At 46.3% G+C, this 21,947-nt stretch overlaps 1 protein-coding gene across 2 annotated transcripts in view; it reads left to right on the forward strand.

Annotated features, from left to right (window-relative positions):
* The first annotated feature begins 20,562 nt into the window (after positions 1-20,562).
* LARP4B (La ribonucleoprotein 4B) overlaps positions 20,563-21,947 on the forward strand; it is a 100,999-nt gene continuing 99,614 nt past the window's right edge. Inside the window, exon 1 of one of the 2 annotated variants that reach the window (XM_079769243.1) lies at positions 20,563-20,848. The gene's annotated coding sequence lies outside the window, so the exon portion shown is untranslated. The remainder of the gene's footprint in view (positions 20,849-21,947) is intronic. The other variant, XM_079769244.1, reaches the window with a different exon arrangement.

Genomic DNA, 21,947 nt, shown 5'->3' on the forward strand with positions numbered 1-21,947 from the left:
AGAGGGAATGTGCTAACTGGAGTACTTGGCAGAGGAAAGACAGAAGGCTGTCCCGAAGGAGTGAACTTTGGGCCTTTAAATAGCAGTGTTGTTTGTCTATAGCTGCAAGAACTCAAGGAGCAAATACCACGTATTTTCTTCAAGAAGTGCCCACTGACAACAGAAATATAAATGCACCTTCTCAGTGTGAATATGCCGAAACACTGCAGGTTACGATTATGCTATAATTAAGTGAAGTGGCACTGCAGGAAGGGAAACCTAGCGTAGCCGTCACAAAAATCCCAGGAGCAATATTTTCAGCATTTGGTGAGTCACTATTCTCCAGAAATAAACACAAACACAGCCCAGGGCAGAAGACTGCTTGGTCATTTCACACAGAGGGGTTTTCAGTGGTGCTGAATGCAGTTTCTGATAAACATGAGGGACCTACATTAATTATTCTTTGAGGCTTTCTACTAGTATCTCTGAAGGTGGCTCAGGGGATCCTCAGGCTATAAATAAGTCATAGTCCCAAAGCTAATCCACGTCTGACATTTGGAATAATGTCATCCATGGTATTTCAGTTCCCAGCTGACTCACCAAATACAACTGAGGGTGAATCCTATGTCTTTTCAAAGTATCTCTATATGCATTAAATCACACCAAACACCTAACATATAGTGATAATGAATCAGGACCGGTGAATTTGATAGTAATAATGGCTTTGGGGTGAATAAATAAGAGCCCCTATTTCCTGAGTGACCTAACTCTGATGGCATGATCCCCATGTTACAGATCAGTAAACTGAGGTTTGGAAAGGGTAAGCAACTCAGTCGAGTTCACAGTGGAGGTCAGGCTGCCAAGACAGGCCCTCCCTGTCATCCTTGCCACTCAGCTGTATGTGATGTCTGTGGGTAGGCCCAGCCTGGTTCCGGGGTCCTGCAGACAGGGCTGTGCAGCTCCAGAAAAAAAGAGGGGCCATGGGAGAGAAGTTCCTGCCCTGCTTTGGGCAGAGTTGGGCTTGGTCACAGTATCTGACCCAGACCCTCCTTCCGTGCACGTCTTTCACGGGACACATCATGGCCACTGTGCCAAACCCCTTCCACACTGGCCGTGCTCATCCCCACCCCCAAGTGCTCCGTTTGCCTCTCAGTAACCATCTCTTTTCCCCAGCAGGAGTGGATTGAACCTTCCTAGAAGTGTGGCCACGAATGAACCAGGTCTCTGAACCTTTACAATAGCTGGCAGTGCACCCAGGCGAGGTGGGACAGGAACCAGCGGAGGAAGAGTCACTTTGCTGGTGTTTTCTCAGAAACTACAGGTCCTTTTAATGTCCCACATTGGCCCACGATGGTGGCCGGATCTGAAGCAGTGCAGGCACCACTCTTTAAGCTGGTTCACAAGCCAGGGGCTGCCTATCAATGGTCATGGAAAATACTGGATCCTGCCCTGTCCAGGAGCTGGACCAACAGGGCCCCTCGGAGGACACGGATTCGGAGTCTAGTGAGACGTTGTTGTGAATAGAGACCCCAGCATTTCTAAACCAAGCTGTGTAATGTTGTGAGCACCCCAATTCAAGGCAAATGGCTCCACTTCCTACTTAGGGGGTCTTGGCTCCACTTGGTGCTGGTTGTTCTTTACCACCTACCCTCGTCTTTTTATTTTTTATTTATTTTTTAAATATATTTTATTGATTTTTACAGAGAGGAAGGGAGAGGAATAGAGAGTTAGAAACATCGATCAGCCGCCCCCCGCACACCCCCGACTGGGGATGTGCCCGTAACCAAGGCACGTGCCCTTGACCGGAATCGAACCCGGGACCCCTCAGTCCGCAGGCCGACGCTCTATCCACTGAGCCAAACCGGTTTCGGCTACCCTCGTCTTTTTAGATGACAGTTGTTTCTTAGTGGCTGCACTGTGCTGTGACAGAACATCTCGCTTTCATTACCATGCAAACCTGTTTGTTGTTGTTTTCTTTAGGCCCAAAGTTAGAGTTTGAGGTTCAGAGCTAGGATACTCAGACCAACGTCGTAAAACTACATGCTCACATGGGATGTTGGTATACACAATAATTCAGAATGAATGTCTGTGTGTCTCGACAAGAGCAGTGGCAAACCCATTGTGCTCCCGATTCTGCAGAGGGCCGTTCGCATGCAGACGGCGTCAATGGCCGCGGCAGCAGGGCCCCTTTGGGAGCGCAGTTGCTCTGCTGAGGCCCTGCAGCATCAGAGCCCATGTGTTGACTCAGAAATTTTCCATCAACCCTGCCAACCTCACCTCAGCCTCGTCCACATTCCACCGGAGCCACATATCCTACAGGCTCCTGGAGTGGGTGTCCTTGGTTATTCTGATAATAAACAACGTCAACATTTCCAAGATTAGAAATTTGGTGAAGGTCATAGTCCAGCTTTTAGAAAGGAGGATACCGTTTTAAGATAAAAATGAAGGTTAGAATGTAATGTAGCAAATATCAGTTTTCGTCAACTTTGAGGATTTCAAAGTGTGGAGAGTTTTTCTGGTTAGGACCAATTCACGAAGGCACATCTAGTGGACATTAGTGAACCCCAGGGCTGTACCTTGCGTTTCCAGTTCTCTTTTCTCACGTCCCTAAGCAATCACATCAGTTTCAAAGGTTCCTAGACTCATATATTGAAAACTCCAACAGTTTTACATTAGCCCTCATGTTTCCTTTGACTTTCAGACAACTGACTTGACACCTACCCTTGGATGTCTTGTGCTTACTTCCAACCAAACACATCCAAACAGAAATCTTGGCTTCTCTCACCCCCACAGTCTCCTAGTATCCCCCATATGAGTAAATCCACTCTTAGCATGGTTGCTCAGAAACATGAGGCTCCTGCTGATTTCTGCCTCCTGTCCCCATACTTGCAATCAGTCAGCAAATCCTGCTTTCCATCTTTGCGATCTATTGGAAGCTGTCCACCACCCTAGCTGTGTGGCTGCCGGCTTGGTTCAAGTCCACCTGGCCAGCTGCCACCCTCACTCGGGTTCTCAGCAGCAGCACTGTTGACATTTGGGGCTGGATGACACTTTGTCGTGGGGGTGGGGTGTGGGTAAGTGCCGACCTATGCATTGTAGGGTGTTGAGCAGCATTCCTGGCCTCCGCTCATTCAATGCCTACAGCTCCCGCTCCCGCCGCCCCCTACCAACCTTGATGTCCAAAACATCTCCAGGCATTGCCAAATATGCCCTGGGCCAAAATCTTCACGAGTTGAAAACCAATGTTCTCTTCCAACCCATTTTGTGCTCAGAAGAAATATGAGCAATGATGTTCCTAAATCCTAATCAGATAATCTCACCGTCTTGATTTAAAATGCTCAATGATCCCCTATTGGAATAAACTCCAAAATCTTTACCATGAGATGCTCAACTCCTTGTATGGCCACACACCTCCTACAGCCCCAACCTCTCCCTTCACTCACACCTTCAGCTAGTGCCATGGGATGAATGTCTGAGTTCCCCAAATTCATGTGCTGAATCCTAACCCCCAAGGGAACAGCAGTAGGAGGTGGGCTTTGGGGAGTGACCTAGGTCATAAGGGTGGAGCCCTCATGATGAGCTAAGTGTCCTTATAAAGGAGACTCCAGAGAGTTCCATTGCCTCTCCCACCAAGTGAGGACACAGCAAGAAGACATCATCTATGAACCAAGAAGTGGGTTCTCTTCAGACACCAGATCTGCTATTGCCTTGGCCCTGGACTTCCAGCCTCTATACTGAGAAATGAATGTCTGTCTAAGCCCCTAGTCTGTGTATTCTGTTGGGCAGCCCAGGTTGACTGAGACCCGTAGTATAGCCTCCTTTCACGCTTGGGACCCTGCCCAGCCCTTTCTCACGCAGGGCCTTTGAGCATGCTATGCCATCTGCCTGAAACCCTTCAAGTTTCGGCATAAATATTACCACCTCAGGGAAGTCCATGCCTGGCCACCCAAACTGCCCCATTTTATTCTCCCTCAGCCCCTTTCTATTTCCTCTCTCAGGGCAAGCCCTGGCTCTCTGGTTTTCGCTGGGTACAAAATGACAGGAAAGGGAATTTCAGAAGAGATGACAGCATACACAGAAGCCCCAACACAGGAGAAAGCCCGGTGGTCTGAGAGGCAGAGGAGGTCTGTGGTAGCAAGGAGTCAGTGAGGACACAGAGGGAGGCAGGGGTGGTGTAGACTGCTGTGTGCAGACTCTGAACACAGTGCCAGAACCAATCACCTCCCCCAACTGGACCCAGGGGCCCCATGTTCCCCTGCTCCAGTGTGGAACATAAACCTGTCCCCCTGAACTAAAATCAAAGTATGACAAATAAGTGGGAGAAAACAAATATTCCTGTGATTTTCAATGTTATTTGGACAAGACAATGACTAAGCTCCTTGTTTGCTCTGCTATTGCTGAGTGGGTGTTGAATGTTCACTGTGTCACAGGCTCTTTCAGGGTGTGGATCTGGAGAGGCCACAGTCCAAGCCCTAAGGCGGGATTCACACTGTGGATCAATGGGAGGGCCTTTGGTCTGTCTGTGCAGCCCTAAATGACAAAAATTGATGGGCATCTTTCTAGGGAAAGTGTCCATCGCTTCCCTCAGATTCTGAAAGAGGTCTGAGCCCCCCCTCAGACATGCCGAGACCCACCAATGCAGGCACATCCCTGAGCATGAAGCACATTACCTGCCATCTAAATCTTGCTCACATGATAGGAGGTTGCAGTTCCTCTGTGTTAAAGTTAAAGTGTGTTCTTCAGGCTCACACTCACTGTAATTGCAACCCAACAGACCAAAGGAACTGTCAGCGGCATCCATGTGCCCTCAGGGCAGCAGACTGTGGAGGTCACAGTCACGGAGCTGGGCCTCGGTGTCAGGCTCTGGGATAACTGTGGAGTTCAAACCCTATAGCTTCTGACAGTCTGTCTGTGGATTCGCCAGAAGAACCGAATATGAGTGTTTTCCTTGAAGGTTATAAAAGAAGTTTGAGAATATGTAACTGAAGATTACCCCGGACTTTGGGCAATAGTATATAGGAAGAGAGATGTTTTCAAATCGAGAAGCATAAGCGGTTGTGAGAAGGGAGTGACAGGAATTAAGAGTGTTTATCGCCCTCGGTATCCAGTATAGCAAGAACAGTGATGCAATCTAGTGGAACCAGAGGAAAGGCTTTACTCTGGATTCCTGCAAAAAGCACACACTAATAAAATCCCTGGAAATTATTCAGGCCATGTACTTCTGTCAGATTTTCCAGTGATTTTCTAAGTAAGAACATTCTTAAACTTTCCGGAATGTGGAAAGAATGGTGGCACTGGCCCATTCACCTACCTTGCTGGAACAATTTGACTTCTAGGAAGGAATCTCAAATACTGGTCTTACTCAACACCTTCCTAATCAGATGTTCTGTTTTTATTTCTTTCCAGATTACCTTTAGAAGAGTTAGTGAACACATTTAGCACATACCAAACTTCTGACTTAAAAAAACTGGCTTCTCTTTGCAAAACTAAAAGTTGAAGTTTGCCATCTTCCAAGCCAATGTGAGGAGAGGGTGTCCCCTTTGCCCAAAGGAACAAAGAGTCCAAGATGGAAAAGACAAAAACAAAACAAAACAAAACAACAAGGGTCTAAGGTGAAATACTATTTGTCATAAATCATTTTCCTTCCTTACCTCGGCCTCCTTACCTTCCTATATCCTGCATGTTGCTATCCAGAGAAGCAGTCATCATGTTATGCTCACCTGTAGCTCAAAGCTCTTCCTGAAATACCCCTTACCCTCCTCTTCACACACTCCATTACCTATCTTAACACTTCAGCTTTCCCCAGCTGACCCTCTGCTCCACCAGGCACTGCCCTGGTCCCCACCATGCACACCTGTATTTACCAGTGTGTTGACATGTACATTACTCTGTCTGCAGGAGGTGCCTTTCTCCTTGTGCTTTTGCTCAGAGCCTCCCACCTTCCTCCTCCCCATTAGGACCAGCCCTTATTTTAAATCCAGATCACCAGGATGCTTTCAAACCTTTCTAAGTCCACTCTACCACAATTATTCCTTTCTTATGCCAGTAAATTCAATCAATAAATTTAGGAAATACATGAACACTTTTTCTTATAGATACACTATGGCTGAGAAAAAGCATGTGAGAAATTATTTATGCCACTTAGAGATTAAAGTTTGGTAAGGAAAAGCAGATGTTTTTAGATAACTGCAATTTAAGAAGACAAAGCATGGGACACATTAATGATGCTTACAGCCACTTAGAGGAATGAGGCGACTTTCACCCACCACATCCCATATTAAGACCACAGGGTCATGGACCTTGGGAAAGGGTGGAGGGGAAACCAGGGTTGAGGAGGAGGGTGCTAACCCAGAGTATCAGGCTGGCCCTACAATCCAATATGAAGTATTCAGACTTGACCTGGACAGAAACTCACTTCCTGGAAGAATGCAATAAGAAGATGGATCATGGCAGCAAAAATAAACAGTGGATGATACTCAGAGTTGCAGGGAGGCACCTGCATAGTTCCAGGAACAGAAAGAAAGGAGAGGAAGGATAAGGGGGAGAGGAAGGAAGACTGGCAAAGAGTGTCAAGAGTTTAGCCAAATAGGCCAGGTTTCTGGGCAAGACTGATTTCAGCAGGAAGCTAAGAGAGAAGCTGGTCCAAAGGCGAGCCAGCACACAGGGGTGGAAGGGAGCTCTCATGCAGCCACCCAGAGCTGCCAGGCCTGGGCCCAGACCCTGGACCTAATGGCTTTTTCTATAAGTACTTTCATTTTTGCTACTTTATTAATTGAAAAAGAATTGTAAGGTAAAGTAAGTACAAACCATTCAAAACAATCCTATATAATAAAGAGGTAATATGCAAATTGACCATCACTCCAACTCATAAGATGGCCATCCCCATGTGGTCCAAGATGGCCGCCCCCATGTGGACACAAGATGGCTGCCACAAGATGGCCAGCAGGGGAGGGCAGTTAGGAGGGACCAGGCCTGCAGGGGAGGGCAGTTAGGGGTGACCGGGCTGGCAGAGGAGGGCAGTTGGGGGCGATCAGGCCTGCAGAGGAGGGCAGTTGGAGGGGACCAGGCCAGCAGGGGAGGGCAGTTGGAGGGGACCAGGCCTGCAGGGAAGGGCAGTTGGGGGGGACCAGGCCTGGAGGGAAGGGCAGTTGGTGGGGACCAGGCCTGCAGGGGAGGGTAGTTAGGGGCAATCAGGCCAGCAAGGGAGCAGTTAGAAGTCGATCAGGCTGGCAGGGGAGTGGTTAGGGGGTGATCGGGCTGGCAGGCAGAGCGGATAGGGGCAATCAGGCAGGCAGGCAGGCGAGCAGTTGTAAGGCAGCAGTCCTGGATTATGAGAGGGATGTCCGACTGCCTGTTTAGGCCCCATCCCAGTCGGACATCCCTTGAAGAGTCCCAGATTGGAGAGGGTGCAGGCTGGGCTGAAGGACACCCCCGCCCTGTGCGTGAATTTCATGCACCGGGCCTCTAGTATACAATAAAAACAGTTGAACAAGAGTGGTGGCTATATGGATGTCATTGATACGATTCCTTTAGCATTTCAGCTTGTATGAAATGTGCATATGAAAGGGTGGGGAGTCAATAAATCCCCTCCCCACCACCTTTTTTAAGCACAACCGCTCCAGCTCCTTAACAGACTTGCCCTCATTAGAATAGCCCAGGGACAAAGCTCATAGAACTGAGAAGGACATTCTAAGTAGAGGAAAGAGCCCGGTTAGGAACGAACAGGGAAAGCACTAGGCACACCTTGGGTGTAGCAAGTAGACCAGTTGACCAAATGGTGGCCTGCACACCTGTATCCAATATCCTGAGTTGGGCAGTGAATAAATTCATACAGAATCTGATCCCAGAAATTAAGAGCTTATTGTTTATTCAGAGAGTGAACATGCAAGCAACACTGCAAAGAAATATGTAAAAAAAAAAAAGAATGAAAAAGAAAAAGAAGTGTGTAAAAATGCTGATGGCAGGAGAAACCCCATTTGTACAAGGCTTCGAGAAGAGATGATATGTGAGCAATACTGTGAAGGATGTGGAAGATTTGGATATTCTGAAAGGAGAAAGCAGAGCTTTCTGAGCATGTGTGCGTGTGTGTGTATTCATTTTGTGAAGTATAAATATAACTACTGACTATTTGCCTTTCTTCTTAATTATCTCATTACCTCTGAGCATTGGCAAGGGATGCAGACACCAGGGTGAAGAGAGGCTGTCTGTGGGGGAACAAATGGAAAGCCTGCTGCTCTGTCCTCCTACTTCCTGCCCATCTCCAACTGCCCTCTCTGCTTACTAGACATGGTAGAATGTGTAGTTACAGGTGGAGTTAACCTAATGACATACTTCATAGGGGCTAGAATGGTCTGGACCTTTAGTCTCAAAAAGATGATATGCGAACAAAACTGTAAGACCATAATATAGACCTGTGTCTTTAAGAGTCTCTCTGTTACTGGGCTTAAAAACTTCCCCAGAACTCCTTTAACAATATATATTTTAAAAAATGCTTGTGGGAGTGTACGTGCTTTGAGAACTCATGCTTCTATGAAGTAATAACTAGGGGCAATCAGTTTTCACAAACACACTTGATGTTCACCTGTCTTTCCTAGGATAGATTAATTTTTTTAAAACACTAAGCGAATATAATCTCACATTTCCCATCATGAAAAAAAAAAAGTGAATCAGAAAATCTGAATGACAAGCTTGTTTTTGCTCCTTCCCAGCTTATTAAGTGAACTTGGCTGAGTCATTCAACCTTTGAGCCTGTTTCTTTAACTGAAATAAAATTGAAAGATGAGACTAATCCTGCCCCATTGATTTTACAACATTGGTATGATGATCAAAGAAAATACATATGCATAAATACTAAATCACTGTATGAAATATGAAAAATCATTAAAGTTTCAGCAAGTTAGTATGTACCAACTTACATTTCTTTGAGTGACTTGTACTGCCATACCATCAAACCATATGTAGAAAGCAAGTACTTTGCTCAAAATATTAAAACCTCTAGACCCAGATAATTTCACTGCAGCATGCTACCAAACATTTTAAAAAATTAACTCAATAGCTACTGAAAACGCCCGTGTCACCCCATTTCCAAGCCATTTAAACCACTGAGCCCCGACTGTGCAACATTCTCCAGGGGTTCTACACAAACTGTTTCGCTACTGAGAATCTCAAGCAGGCCATATCTCCCCTCAGGATGGGCAGAGATGGTTTGAACCTTAAGGCCTTTGAGCCTAAGGCTAGAGAGAAGCTAAGTGGGAATGGTCAGTTAAGATGCAAACAAACTAAGGAAAGGCCAAGTGATGACATAGGCAGAAGGCAACTGACTACAAGCCTCAAAGAGGATCTCACCAGAAACCGAATCTGCTTGGAGCCTTGATCTTGGACTTCTAGCCTCTAGTTTAAATAATTCTGTTATTTAAATTATCCACTCTGTGGTAATTGTTATGGCACCCAGATATACTGGTAAATTATATCACATAGAAAATTAGACACATTTTAACCTACTCTGCATTCTTTGGATAAATCCAATGTAGCCATGAAGTATTTATCTTTTTTATATGTTGCTTATATGTTTAATAGAAACTTGAGAAAGATTTTCAGGATCATGGTAGAAGGAATATAATTTTGGATCAGGCAAATTTAATAATATGCTGATCTTGTTACAGAAAATAGAGTATACTATACATTCTGTTGGTATACATAAAGAGGTATAATAACACTTGAACTTATGCTGATAAGCTAATAATGTAAACTCAAGAAACCACTTAAATAACAAAGTTATAGCTAATAAGCTAACAAAGGAGATAATCATAAAACATACTCAGTTACTACAAAAGAAGGTAGAAAAAGAGGAAAAGGGGAGCATAGAACACATGTTATTAATTTAAACCTAATCACATTAATTCTCACATTAAATATAAATGAACTGAAAACAACTAAAAACGCCCAACTATATAGAGCCTACTAGAAACCCACTTTATTTTTTAAAATATATATTTTTATTGATTTCAGAGAGGAAAGGAGAGGGATATAGAAATATCATTGATGAGAGAGAATCATTGATAAGCTGCCTCCTGCATGCCCCACATTGGGGATCGAGTCCACAACCCAGGCATGTGCCCTGACCCAGAATTGAACCATAACCTGGTTCATAGGTCGACGCTCAACCACTGAGCTATGCCAGAAGGGCCAGAAATCCACTTTAAATATTAAGTCACAAGTAGGTTAAAAGTAAATCATGTTAAATAGAGATATATAAAAATAAAAAGAAAGGCCCAAGTCAAATTTCTAAAGATAAAAACTACAATGTCTAAGATAAAACATACATTGGATGGGACTAAGGGAAGATTAGAAATTGCAGAAGAAAAGATAAATTCAGACACTAGCTTTTAACAAACTGTTTATGGACTGATTTTAATAAGAAACTAAAGAGCACCAGAAGCACTTCAAGATGAGACACAGAGACTCAGAGTCAGGTGCAGGGTCAGCCATGCCCAGGAAGCCAACTCCAGGGATGGGGCAGGACAGGGTCAGCACCACTCTAGAGGCCAGGAATAAACATCCAAAGCTACAGTGTTGGCAGGAAGGGAAACTTGTTTCTCTCCCCGTCTCCACCTCAACACAAATGACAGGCACTGGTCCATCAGACTGGGAGGGGGCCAGTGTGGAAGTTGAGGTCCGAATCCAAATCTGCTCACTCCAAGGCCCATGTCCCCTCCCAATATTTTCTAAAGGTTGTAACCTCAGGCCGATGATGCTAAACCAGATTTCCACATTTTCTTTGTTGTGAAAACTAAACAACCACTTACCAAAGGAAGTGTGATGGACAAACTAATATAATTGTATTAATTAGACTATTTATAGATTTCCCTACTTTTAAAAAACTATATATTCTTATTGATTTCAGAGAGGAAGGGAGAGGGACAGATAGATAGAAATATCAATGACGAGAGAGAGCCATGCCAGGCTAGATTTCCCTACTTGCAGTGAGGCAACCATTGATCAATACATATGCCCATCTTCAGGTGAATTTGGAAGTTTTAGTCTTTAGCGACACGGTGTTAAGTATGGGAATAATTAGAGTTCCCAATGTGCAGAAGCTTATTGATAATCCTCAAGAAAGACAACTGTGTTGGTGGAGAAGCCAAACTTCAGAATTCCTGTCCTTTTGGTTCATATTTTTCTAATTTATACACGTTATATGCCAGTAAGACTGATTTTGGGTCATGCTATTAACATTCTCCCTTGTTTTCTGAGGCACTGGAGTCAGCTGTGTGCATGTCTTCTCACCCCACATTTCCTCTTTCCTCTCTGCGCCCCACTCGCCTACTCAGGATGCTTTCCTCCCTCAGCAAGAATGTTGAAGAGCTAAGTTTTCCTAGGACCCAGCCACACACATCCCTCAGGGCATGAAAGTTGAGATGCTAAGCATTTGCAGGTGCTAGAGATAACAGTCTCTGGAATCTTGGGCTTATAGTTTGGCAAGATCAGAAACAACTACAATTACTACACAAATGGTATTGCTCTCCCATTGCTTTCCTGATTTTCCTGCAGCATCTTATGTACTAATTCTCAATATCTATCACTCTCACTGCCCACTTCTCCTGCAACAACTTTGTGAAGGAAAAAAGAAACACTATCCTATCTAATAATAGACAAATATGCAAATTGACCATACCTCTGGCACACCCACAAGCCACGCCCACCATCCAATCAGAGCAAGTATGCAAATTAACCCAAACCAAGATGGCTACAGCCACAGAGAGCAAGGTTTCCTAGGTAACAGAGGAAGCCAAGCTTTCTGCCAGCCCTTGCCAGGCCTAAGCCTCCACTCAAGCTACAAAGTTTCAATTATAGAAGGTAAACAAATTCAAACAAATGGCGGCAGAATGGAGCTTGAGAGAGCAGACCAGGGTTGCTGCCGGCAACAGGGGAAGCAAAGCTTTCTGCACACTCTGGCCGGGCCCACCCTTAAGGCAACAAAGTTTCAATTATAACCCCAACACAAATGGCTACCGGCCTCGGAGGGAGCCCCAGGCTTGGCTCTGCTCCAGGCTACATAGTTTCAATTGTAGAAGGAAAATAAATTTCAGATACCAGGGCCTCCGATTGGGTTGCCAGGGGGCGTGGCCCACCTGCAAACCACCACAGGCCCCTTGCTCAGGCCGCCCCACACCCCAAGGGAACCCCCACCTGATCCGGGACACCCTTCAGGGCAAACCAGCTGGCCCCCACCCCTGTACCAGGCCTCTATCCTATCTAATAAAAGAGTACTATGCAGATTGATCATCACTGCAACACACAATATAGCTGCCCCCATGTGGTCAAAGATCCTGCTCCCATGTGGACACAAGATGGCCACCACAAGATGGCCAGCAGGAGAGGGCAGTTGGGAGGCACCCGGCCTGCAAGGGAGGGCAGTTGAGAAGGACCAGGCCTGCAAGGGAGGGCAGTTGGAGGTGATCAACCCTGCAGGAGAGGGCAGTTAGGGGTAACCAGGCCGGCAGAGGAGGGAAGTTGGGGGCAAACAGGCTGGCAGCAGAGTGGTTAGGGGGTGATCAGGCTGGCAGGCAGAAGTGGTTAGGGGCAATAAGGAAGGCAGGCAGGCAAGCAGTTGGGAGCCAGCAGTCCTGGATTGTGAGAGGGATGTCCGACTGCCCGTTTAGGCCCGATCCTAAACAGGCAGTCGGACATCCCTTGAGGGGTCCCATATTGGAGAGGGTGCAGGCTGGGCTGAGGGACAACCCCCCTCCGTGCACGAATTTCGTGCACCGGGCCTCTAGTAGTTTATAATGTCAATCTTAACTCAACCAATCAACTCTCATTAAAAAGAACACTTGACAGAAATCACTCTCATTTAGAATTAAGGCTGAAAACTAGCTTCTGATTCACATTCTCATGTATGTTCAAAATGCTCTCTTGGGAAAAGGCACCAATGTGCATCTCACAGTTAGACGAATTACAGGAGGGAGGCTGGCTGAGCCCAACCCGCAGAATAATACACCACAAGCAAGGGTCCAGCTTACCCTTTCAAAAAGGAGTCAGGAACTCAGAATGGCACAGCTGGTTAGTTCTCATGCAAGGCTCAGGCAAGAAGCAGCTTGGGCTGTGTGTGATCTCATCTGAAGGCTGCGCTGGAGCTGGAGGACCCACTTCCCAGGGAGCCTCTATGGCCTTTGGCAGGAGTCTCAGTTCTGCCACAGGTACCTCTCTAGAGCTGCTGGGATGTCCCTATGCCATGTCAGCTGGCTTCCCTCAATGTGATAACCCAAGACAGGGGACCATGGTTCCAAAAATGTCATTAAATCATGAAATTAAAAGAACTTCCCATATTTGTGATGATCATTTATGATGACTCACTCAAAGCTGAATATTAGTAATACTCCCACTATAGATTTGGTAACCCACTACCTTCTATACTTTGTAGAGATGGTTCCATCTGAAAGAAAATTAACTTCCAGGACAAAGTCTCTCTCTCTCTCTCTTTTTTTTCCTTTCTTCTTCTTCTTCTTCTTCATATATATATATATATATATATATATATTTATTATTATCATTATTATTATTATTATTATTATTATTATTGATTTTTTACAGAGAGGAAGGGAGAGGGAGAGAGAGTTAGAAACATCGATGAGAGAGAAACATCGATCAGCTGCCTCTGCACACCCACTACTGGGGATGTGCCCACAACCAAGGTACATGCCCTTGACGGGAATCGAACCTGGGACCCTTGAGTCTGCAGGCCAACGCTCTATCCACTGAGCCAAACCAGTCAGGGCTCTCTCTCTCTTTTTAAAAAAATATATTTTATTGATTTTTTTTACAGAGAGGAAGGGAGAGGGACAGAGAGTTAGAAACATCGATGAGAGAGAAACATTTATCAGCTGCCTCCTGCACACCCCCTACTGGAGATGTGCCCACAACCAAGGTACATGCCCTTGACTGGAATTGAACCCAGGACCCTTGAGTCCGCAGGCCGACGCACTATCCACTGAGACAAACTGGTTAGGGCCAAAGTCTCTTTTTGACCTCTGGTTTAAGTGTGTACAAATATGATGTTCGGGAAAGAAGATCTTGTTAAAATAAGTTATTTGGAAGGAATTGGGACCTAGAAAAATGGATCTGGTTCAGAGAGAAGAAAAGGGGGTGGGGTGATGCCTATGGAATCTGATCCTGGAAAAATGAGGGGGTCAGGCTCCTAGGAGAGTCTAGGAGTTTGATCAGAGAAGTCTCCTCTCCTTCTTTACCTTTGTCTCCCTGTTTCCTCTTCTATAACCTCCTATTTTCTTTAACATAATTACCCCCCCACCACCCCACCTCATTCCATTTCTAAGCTGTCTCCAACAGATACTTCTTGTAATAAATCTGGATCTAAATTATCCAAGGGAAAATAGATATGACAAGAAACATATGTGAAGGTGCTCAAACACAGTAGTTAACATAGAAGTATAAAGTAAGGCAAAAATAGGTATCATGCAATACTGGATTACTATAACACCAACTGGAATTGCAATCACTTAAAAGTAATAGCAACGTCATGGGGAAATGGGGCTCTCTCTGTTCATCTATTCTCAGGTGGGGGCAGGAGAAGGAGTTCCATCAATAAGATATGTAACAACCTTAGACAGGAGAGAAAAACAGGCTGCTGGTAAGTTCCTAAAATCTGTAAAAGTGACTTAGTAGTAAAGAGGACATCTTCAACATTCATATTTTCTCAAGCATATTCCTGACAACTTTTACAGACTTCATCATTTCTCCAACCTGCTAGTTAACCGCATTTTCAGCAAATGAACTGACCTGCAAGTCTGAGGTCTGAGCTCCTTTCACCATAGAGAACCAGTGTTCCACTTCTCTGCCACCAATAACCTCACCACCCAACTCAATGAACGATTAAAAAAAAAAAGTATTTTTACTGATTTTTAGAGAGAGAGGAAGGGAGAGGGATAGAGAGACAGAAACATTGATGAGAGAGGAAAATCATCAATTGGTTGCCTCCTGCCTGCACAGAGTTTAAGCCCACAACCAGGCATGTGCCTGACTGGGAATCAAACTGGTGATCTCTTGGTTCCTGGGTTGACGCTCAACCACTGAGCCACACCAGCTAGGCTTGAGCCAATGATTTTGTCCAGTCAAGATATTAAGGCCCAACTTTCCACCCAACATACTTTCTCTGTAGTTATTTAGATTGACCTCTAGTTGCCACCTAAACGCAACAACTTCTAAGTGAAACTTTGAAACTTGATCTTTTCAAAGTCTTCCAGTTGCCCCAGGATACAGTAAAAACTCCTTGGTTTGGTGCTGACAGTTACAACCTGGGACTATCCTGAATTTCCCATTTCTCATATTGCCTCTCACTGCTTCCCCGTTATGGACTCTTTGATCTATACTCCAGTTTTCTCACTGTACTCCATACACACCAAACTTATGCTGTCTTCCTGGTCCAGAAACACATCAGTCCTTGAAGTCCCAACACTGCAAGCTAAGTCTTCTCCCTACCCTTGGTGTCTATAGCACTTATTTTTAGAATAACACATTTTGTCTTCTGATTTGGTATTTGTTATACATTGTCTTGTTCATAAATGTCTCATCTCCCCCCAAACATTGTAATATTTTTGAGAACACAGCCTATATCATATGTAGCATTTCTTTTGTATACTTACAAAAATAAGCCCTTTGTTGTATACCCCTTAACAAATAACATCGTGCTTAAGGTCAAAACAGGTTCTTTAACCCTGGCTAGTTTGGCTCAGTGGATAGAGCATCAGCCTGCAGACTGAAGGGTCCCAGGTTCAATTCCAGTCAGGGGCACATGCTGGGTTGCGGGCTCTCTCCCCAGTGTGGGGCATGCAGGAGGCAGCTGATCAATGATTCCCTCTCATCGTTGATGTTTCTGTCTCTCTCTCCCTCTCCCTTCCTCTCTGAAATCAATAAAAATATATTAAAAGAAAAACAACAACAACAAATTTCTTTATAGGTATTCACTGAATAGTCCTGTTTTTAGGGGGGGAGGTATGGAAGCATATCAAAAAGAGCCACATCCACCTGCATTTCAGCAAACACACTAAGGTCTGGTGATAGGATCAAGACTTCAAGACTAAAAGAATTCTAATTTCAAGTAGACTTAAAATAACTCATATCTCCATTCACAAATGTTATATAACCAGAGCTGGACCCATACAACACTCTAATGTCTTCAGGAGGAATTGAAGCTGTTCTTTTCTGGGCACAGATGTCACAGTCTGACTGTATTTTAATCAGTGAGCAATAGATTAAGTCTGGTTAAGTCTTTATATAGAAAGCTATTTGTCTTCCACTTTGCTACGTTAAGAAGCAAGGTATAGCAAAAAACATTTCCACTGAATGAAATGTGAAGTTTCCCCAAACAGACTTCCATTCCACTGACAGAACATGGAACACATTATGGTGTAGGGGGAAACACACTGAATCTGGAGTTCTAGTCTGGCTTTCTCCTCACTAGCAAGGGAATTTTGGGCAGATTGTTTTATGTCTCTGAGGTTCACCTTCCTTATGTATAAAATGGAAATGGCGCCCAGCCGGGGTGGCTCAGTGTTTGAGTGTAGATCTATGAACCAGGAGGTTCGATTCTCTGTCGGGACACATACCTGGATTGCAGGCTCCATCCCCAGTTGGGGGGCGTGCAGGAGGCAGCCGGTCAATGATTTTCTCTCATCACTGATGTTTCTATTTCTCTCTTCCTCTCTCTCTCTCTAAAGTCAATAAAAACATAGAATAGAAAATAGAACTGTTGATAACTTATACTTGTGTCATTTACACTTTTATTTATATTCTTAGTATAAACTCATGCACTCTTTTTTCCCCAATGTATTCTAATGTATTACTGTCATTATCCATTTTGATATTTCTACCTAAGCCAGTTCCTTATTGTATTTCTATTTGCATGGCTTTTGGGGGCCAGAGAGCCTCCAGAACTTAAAACCTTTTACATACCCCATCTTGCTTCATCATAAAATCTTTTTTTTTTTATTATTTAAAATCTTGACTATCAAATTCAAACATTTTAAGTGGCTCACAAGACCCTTGGGGTTCTTGCCTTGCTTACCCCTCTGGGCTCCTGTGCCCACTTCCTCCTTGTTAACTTGGCTTTATGCTTTGCCGTGTTCAAACACTTCTGTTCTCTGACCAGGATTGGTCTCTCCCGCCCTGCTGGGGGCTTTGCTGGCAGCCCCCCCACTCCTGTCTCTCTGGCCTTGGCTTAGTTATCACTTTCTCTGATTCCTTCCCAAGCTGGCTGCAGCCCCTGCCATGTGCTTGCTACCTGGGCACTCTGTGCATACTCCATAGTCATCCTTAATTCTCTTTATCCCTCACTGCTCACCTGACTTCTGGTCTGTGCTGTGCATCTCCCCAGAACTTAGTACAGCCCCCCCAAGGTAGAGTAGGGTCTTGCTGAGTATTTAATTAATTAGTAAATGAATAGTTTCACACTATTAGAAATAAAATTTGAGCATAGCAAATGAGTTTGCTAACATACAAGTAAGATAATTTTCAATAATGGAAAATAAACCATGGATAAAGGTGTTTCACAGCAAAGAAAAGAAAAGGCCCTGTCGGCGTGGCTCAGTGGTTGACTGTCCACCTATGAACCAGGAGTTGACGGTTTGATTCCTGGTCAGGGCACAAGCCTGGGTTGCAGGCAGGATCCTCAGTGTGGAGCATACAGGAGGCAGCTGATCAATGATTCCCTCTCATCATTGATGTTTCTCTCTCTCTTTCCCTCTCCCTTCCTCTCTGAAATCAATAAAAATATTTTTTTAAAAAAGGCATTATTAAAATTTCCTTAAAAAAAAAAAGGATGTTCCCATATATTAGCTGAAATTTAGGCTTTTACTAAGAGAATAATGTCTTGCTTTTCTCATTGGTTAAATCAACAGACATTTTTAAGGAGGTCCTATGTCCCCACCCTCCACCCCCCACATGGTGCTAGATATCACTCTTATGAGCCTCCTCCCTTGTTTGGCGGACAGTCATGCAAATATCGTTACAGCAACTTTAACAGAGCTATGAACAGACTGCTAAGAGGACCCAGAGTGAATCGGAAAAGATTTATGGTTGACATTTGAGCTGTAGTTTGAGAAATTAGCCAGATTTTAACAGAAGTGGAAGCAGAGGAAGGACACTTCCAGCAGAGGAAAAAGCACAGATAAAAGGACACTAAAGTCCCACAGTGCTCAGGAATGAAAATACGCCCCACACTCAACTTCAGGAACAGCAAACATCTGGGAACCCATGATTCTGTTTTGTTCTGGTCTTTAACAGGACTCACCACACACTATGGCGACTGTCAGTTGATTTGCCTTTCAGTAACCGATAAGGCCCTATCGTGTAAAGACTATGTATTATTCCCACCTACACCCAGGAAGCACCGCAGTGATTTCAAAATACTTGCTACTTGAGTGTGATTGAAAAGTTAGGGTGTCTGACCTAGGGCTGGACAGGACAGACTGAAGCAGGCTAGGGCCTTCTAGTCCATGGAACACGATGTGGACTTCACCCTCTGGGGCGGCCAACAAGTCTTGTGGGGAGGAGGCTTTTTAAGGAAATGTCTGTTGGCATAATGAGTGATGGGGTAAGGAGACCTGGAAGCAGAGACCAGCCTCCATGCTATGAAAACAATTGGGAGAGGAGTAAAACCGTCCTTAGAGGGAGAAGGAAAGGGTTTTTAGGTAGGATAGGTAGGACTTGTAACTGCTTGACATGATTTGAGAAACTTTTGTTAAAATGGTTTTTAAAAGTTGATCTTGGGGCTCTCCCTCCCCTCACTCTTCTTCCCCCACCCACCTTTAAGGGACCCCCCTCTAACCTGTAAGGGACCCCATGAGACTTGCAACCAGGGGAGCAATGGGCAGGGGCAGCTTGTCCTGGGCTAACCCCCTGAACCTGTCTCCAAAGCCACCTTTCCCCCCCTTCCTCTGACTTCCCAGTGAGCCACGGCAGCCCTGCCTAGGGTCTCCTGCTACTTCTTCTATGTGCTTTCTTGTTTCACTGTCCTAAGTATATTTTTGCTGTGCTTAATAACTTCTTGCTTGCTTTAAAAAAAGTGAATCATACTTTTTAAAGTAGAAATGCCACAAACATGTGATTTATGTTACCACCTCACATCCCAAGGTGAAAATGGATATTTCATTTGAATCATGTGTCAAAAACACACACACACAAACAATCATAGGGGAACAAAAAAACCCAGTGTTGATTGTTCAGGAAGGATCACATGACATGAACAGAAAGTAAGAGATGCCATTTAAATATAGTGTTTTCTCCTATCATTTAGGTTTGTAGTCTTTTTTTTTTGTAATTGGGGAATCTGACTGTACAAAAGATGAAAATCTAACTTACCAACTTTAGAGAATTATTCCTGGTCTCTCACAGGCAGACCACATCACTGGGCCCAGGGATGATGTCACCAGGAAGAGTAGAGGCCTTAGTCTCAAAGGTTACAAGTGGACGTAAGCACAGAGGAGGCACCCGAGAAGGGCTCTGCAACATATCCAACAGGCAGGTTCTCTTGGAAAGTGAGCTTTCAACGTTGTTTTTCCCCCTCGAAAATCTGTACATGATTTCAGTGTTAGAAGAAATATTAGCCTTATGTGATTATTCTCCTTAAAGACAGTATTATGAATATTATTATTTAACTTACAAGTGTCTTAGAACTAGGATGTGAAAACACATCACAGAGCAGGAAGCATCCCACACTGATGACAATATTGTGACCCTACCAATAGATTCCTGTAAGTCCAGAATGTAGAATACATTAGGAAGAACCAATAAGAAGCATGGGTGCACCAAAAGTCTGGATAGAGTGACCCAGAAAGCCATTATAACAGGGGTCAAATCCTGTAATTTGGCCCAATTCATATATAGGTCTACACCATCAATAATCAATTAGAGCAGGTATACAGGAAACCAGGCAGCAAGTTTAAAAAAGGTGTACATGATTTTCTTTTGTTTCTTTCTTCCCACAAAATGGTCAGAGGTGGGTGACAAGGTCGTGTTTGGGAAGATACCCGAATTTTCAGCACTCCCCCTGAAACCTTTGAGAAAATAGGTGACAGGCGGAAGAGCGAGGAGAGACTGAAGGCACCTGCGACCTGACCGCCTTCTCCTCAGCCCGCTCAGGGGGCTCCCGGACCTCCACTTGGGATGCCGACCGCCAGAGGAGAGGCCTGGGGAACGCGGTCCCGGGATGAGGAGGCTGGGGGTCGTGGTCTGCCGAATCTCAGCGCTTCCCCAGGTCGCGGTGGGGCGCTGGGGAAGGCGGGGTGGGGCCGGGAAGCGTGGACGGGGCGGGGCGGGGCGGGGCGGGGCGGTGTGCGCGGGGCGGGGCCTGGCTACGTGCGCGCCCGCGCCAATCGCGGGCGCCGGGAAAAAGGGAGGGGGGGTACGCGCGCGCGCGCGGATAGGCCGGGAGGAGAGGGCGGGCTGGACGCCCCGTGCGGCCAATCGAGCCGCCGCACCTTCATGACGTAAGGCTCTCCCGGGCTGTGAGCGCCAGTCGGCGGGCCTGGCGGCTGAGTTCGCGGGCGCGCGGGCGCGCGGGCGGGCAGGCGGGGCGGGACTTCCGCCGAGTCCCGGAAGCGGGAGCTGTGTGTTCTCATGCGAACGGGAAGGAGCGTTGGGGCCCGGAGTCGCGAGGTTGAGACATTTTTCTGGCCCGAAACGGGAAGGAGCTGCTGCCGCCCGCCGTCAGCCCGCCCCGCGCCGTCCCCCGCCGCTCGTCCGGGCCGGCCGCGCCCCTGCTCCCGCCCCTCCCTCACGGCCCGTCCGCGTGTGGCGCGGTCGCCGGGCACCGGGGCTGCGGCGGTCGGCGGCCGGGCGGCGGAGGCGCTGACAGGTGAGCTCGGCGGGCGGGCAGGTTCAGGGCCCCCTCTTTCTCCCTCCGCTCTCTCCCCGCCGCCTCGGACCCTCGCCGAGCCCGCCTGTCATAGGCCGCCATCTTCCCGGAGGACGCGGCTGGCTGGGCGGCGGGCAGGACCGGGCCGGACAGGGTCGGGCGGCGGGCAGGGTGGCGGCGCCTTGCAGGGCCAGAGTACAGGCTGGGGTCGGGGTCTGGGCAGGGTCCAGGCAGGGCGGGGGTCTGGGTAGGGCCGGGTGCCCGGTAAGATACAGACGGCGTCCAGCAGGGTCTGGGGTCGGACAGGGGCAGGGCCTGTGTCGCAGGTCAGGGTCCGGGCAGGGCCGGGGTAGCAGTCCGGGGTCCGGGCACGGCTGGGATTCCGGCAGGAGCGTGGTCTGGAGTCCGGGCAGGACAGGGCAGGGTCTGGGCCCCACCGCGGGTCCGGCCCGCACTGCGACGGCCTCGCCCCGGCCTCCGCCCCGGAGGCCGGGGCCGCGGCTGGCCGGGCCGGGAGGGGGCAGGGTCATTCGGACCAGGAAGTGGGGATCCTGTTGCTCGGTGTGTGTTTGGGAAACTCCGGTTCTCTCGATAGGGTTGAGCAGAGGCAGATTGTGAAGGTATTAGAAAAATAAAATAAAATCTTAATATATCCGGTGTTCGAAATAGGGCCAGGAGACACGGTGGAGAAAAGGACAGGTCAGGAATCTCTTACCCACCTGCTTCTCCGTCTTGTCCAATCAGAATGTAAACTTGGAAGAGTTAAGACTTAAGTGTAACTTTGTATTGCAATTCTTTGTGCAGCTAATATTACTTTCCCCCTCTTTTTCTTTTTTCTTTTGTGAAATGGTCTTTAATTTTGGCTGACATGAAACTTGAGGAAATTATCTGTAGGGTAGCTCTTATGATTTCGAGAGCCCCTCCCGGCTGTAATGTAACTTGTCCTAATCTTAAGTGAAAGTTTGAAGTTTTGGATAGCTGAAAGAATGGAAGTATTTTCCTGTACTGTGCAGGGAAATTAGATTTTAAGGGTGAGGGGTTTTACAAAAGATAATGCCACCTTGAAGACGAATATTGTTAAGCGTACAAGTTATTTTCC

The sequence above is a fragment of the Cnephaeus nilssonii genome, assembly GCF_951640355.1.
Source record: "Cnephaeus nilssonii genome assembly, chromosome: 1".
Lineage (NCBI taxonomy): Eukaryota > Metazoa > Chordata > Mammalia > Chiroptera > Vespertilionidae > Cnephaeus > Cnephaeus nilssonii.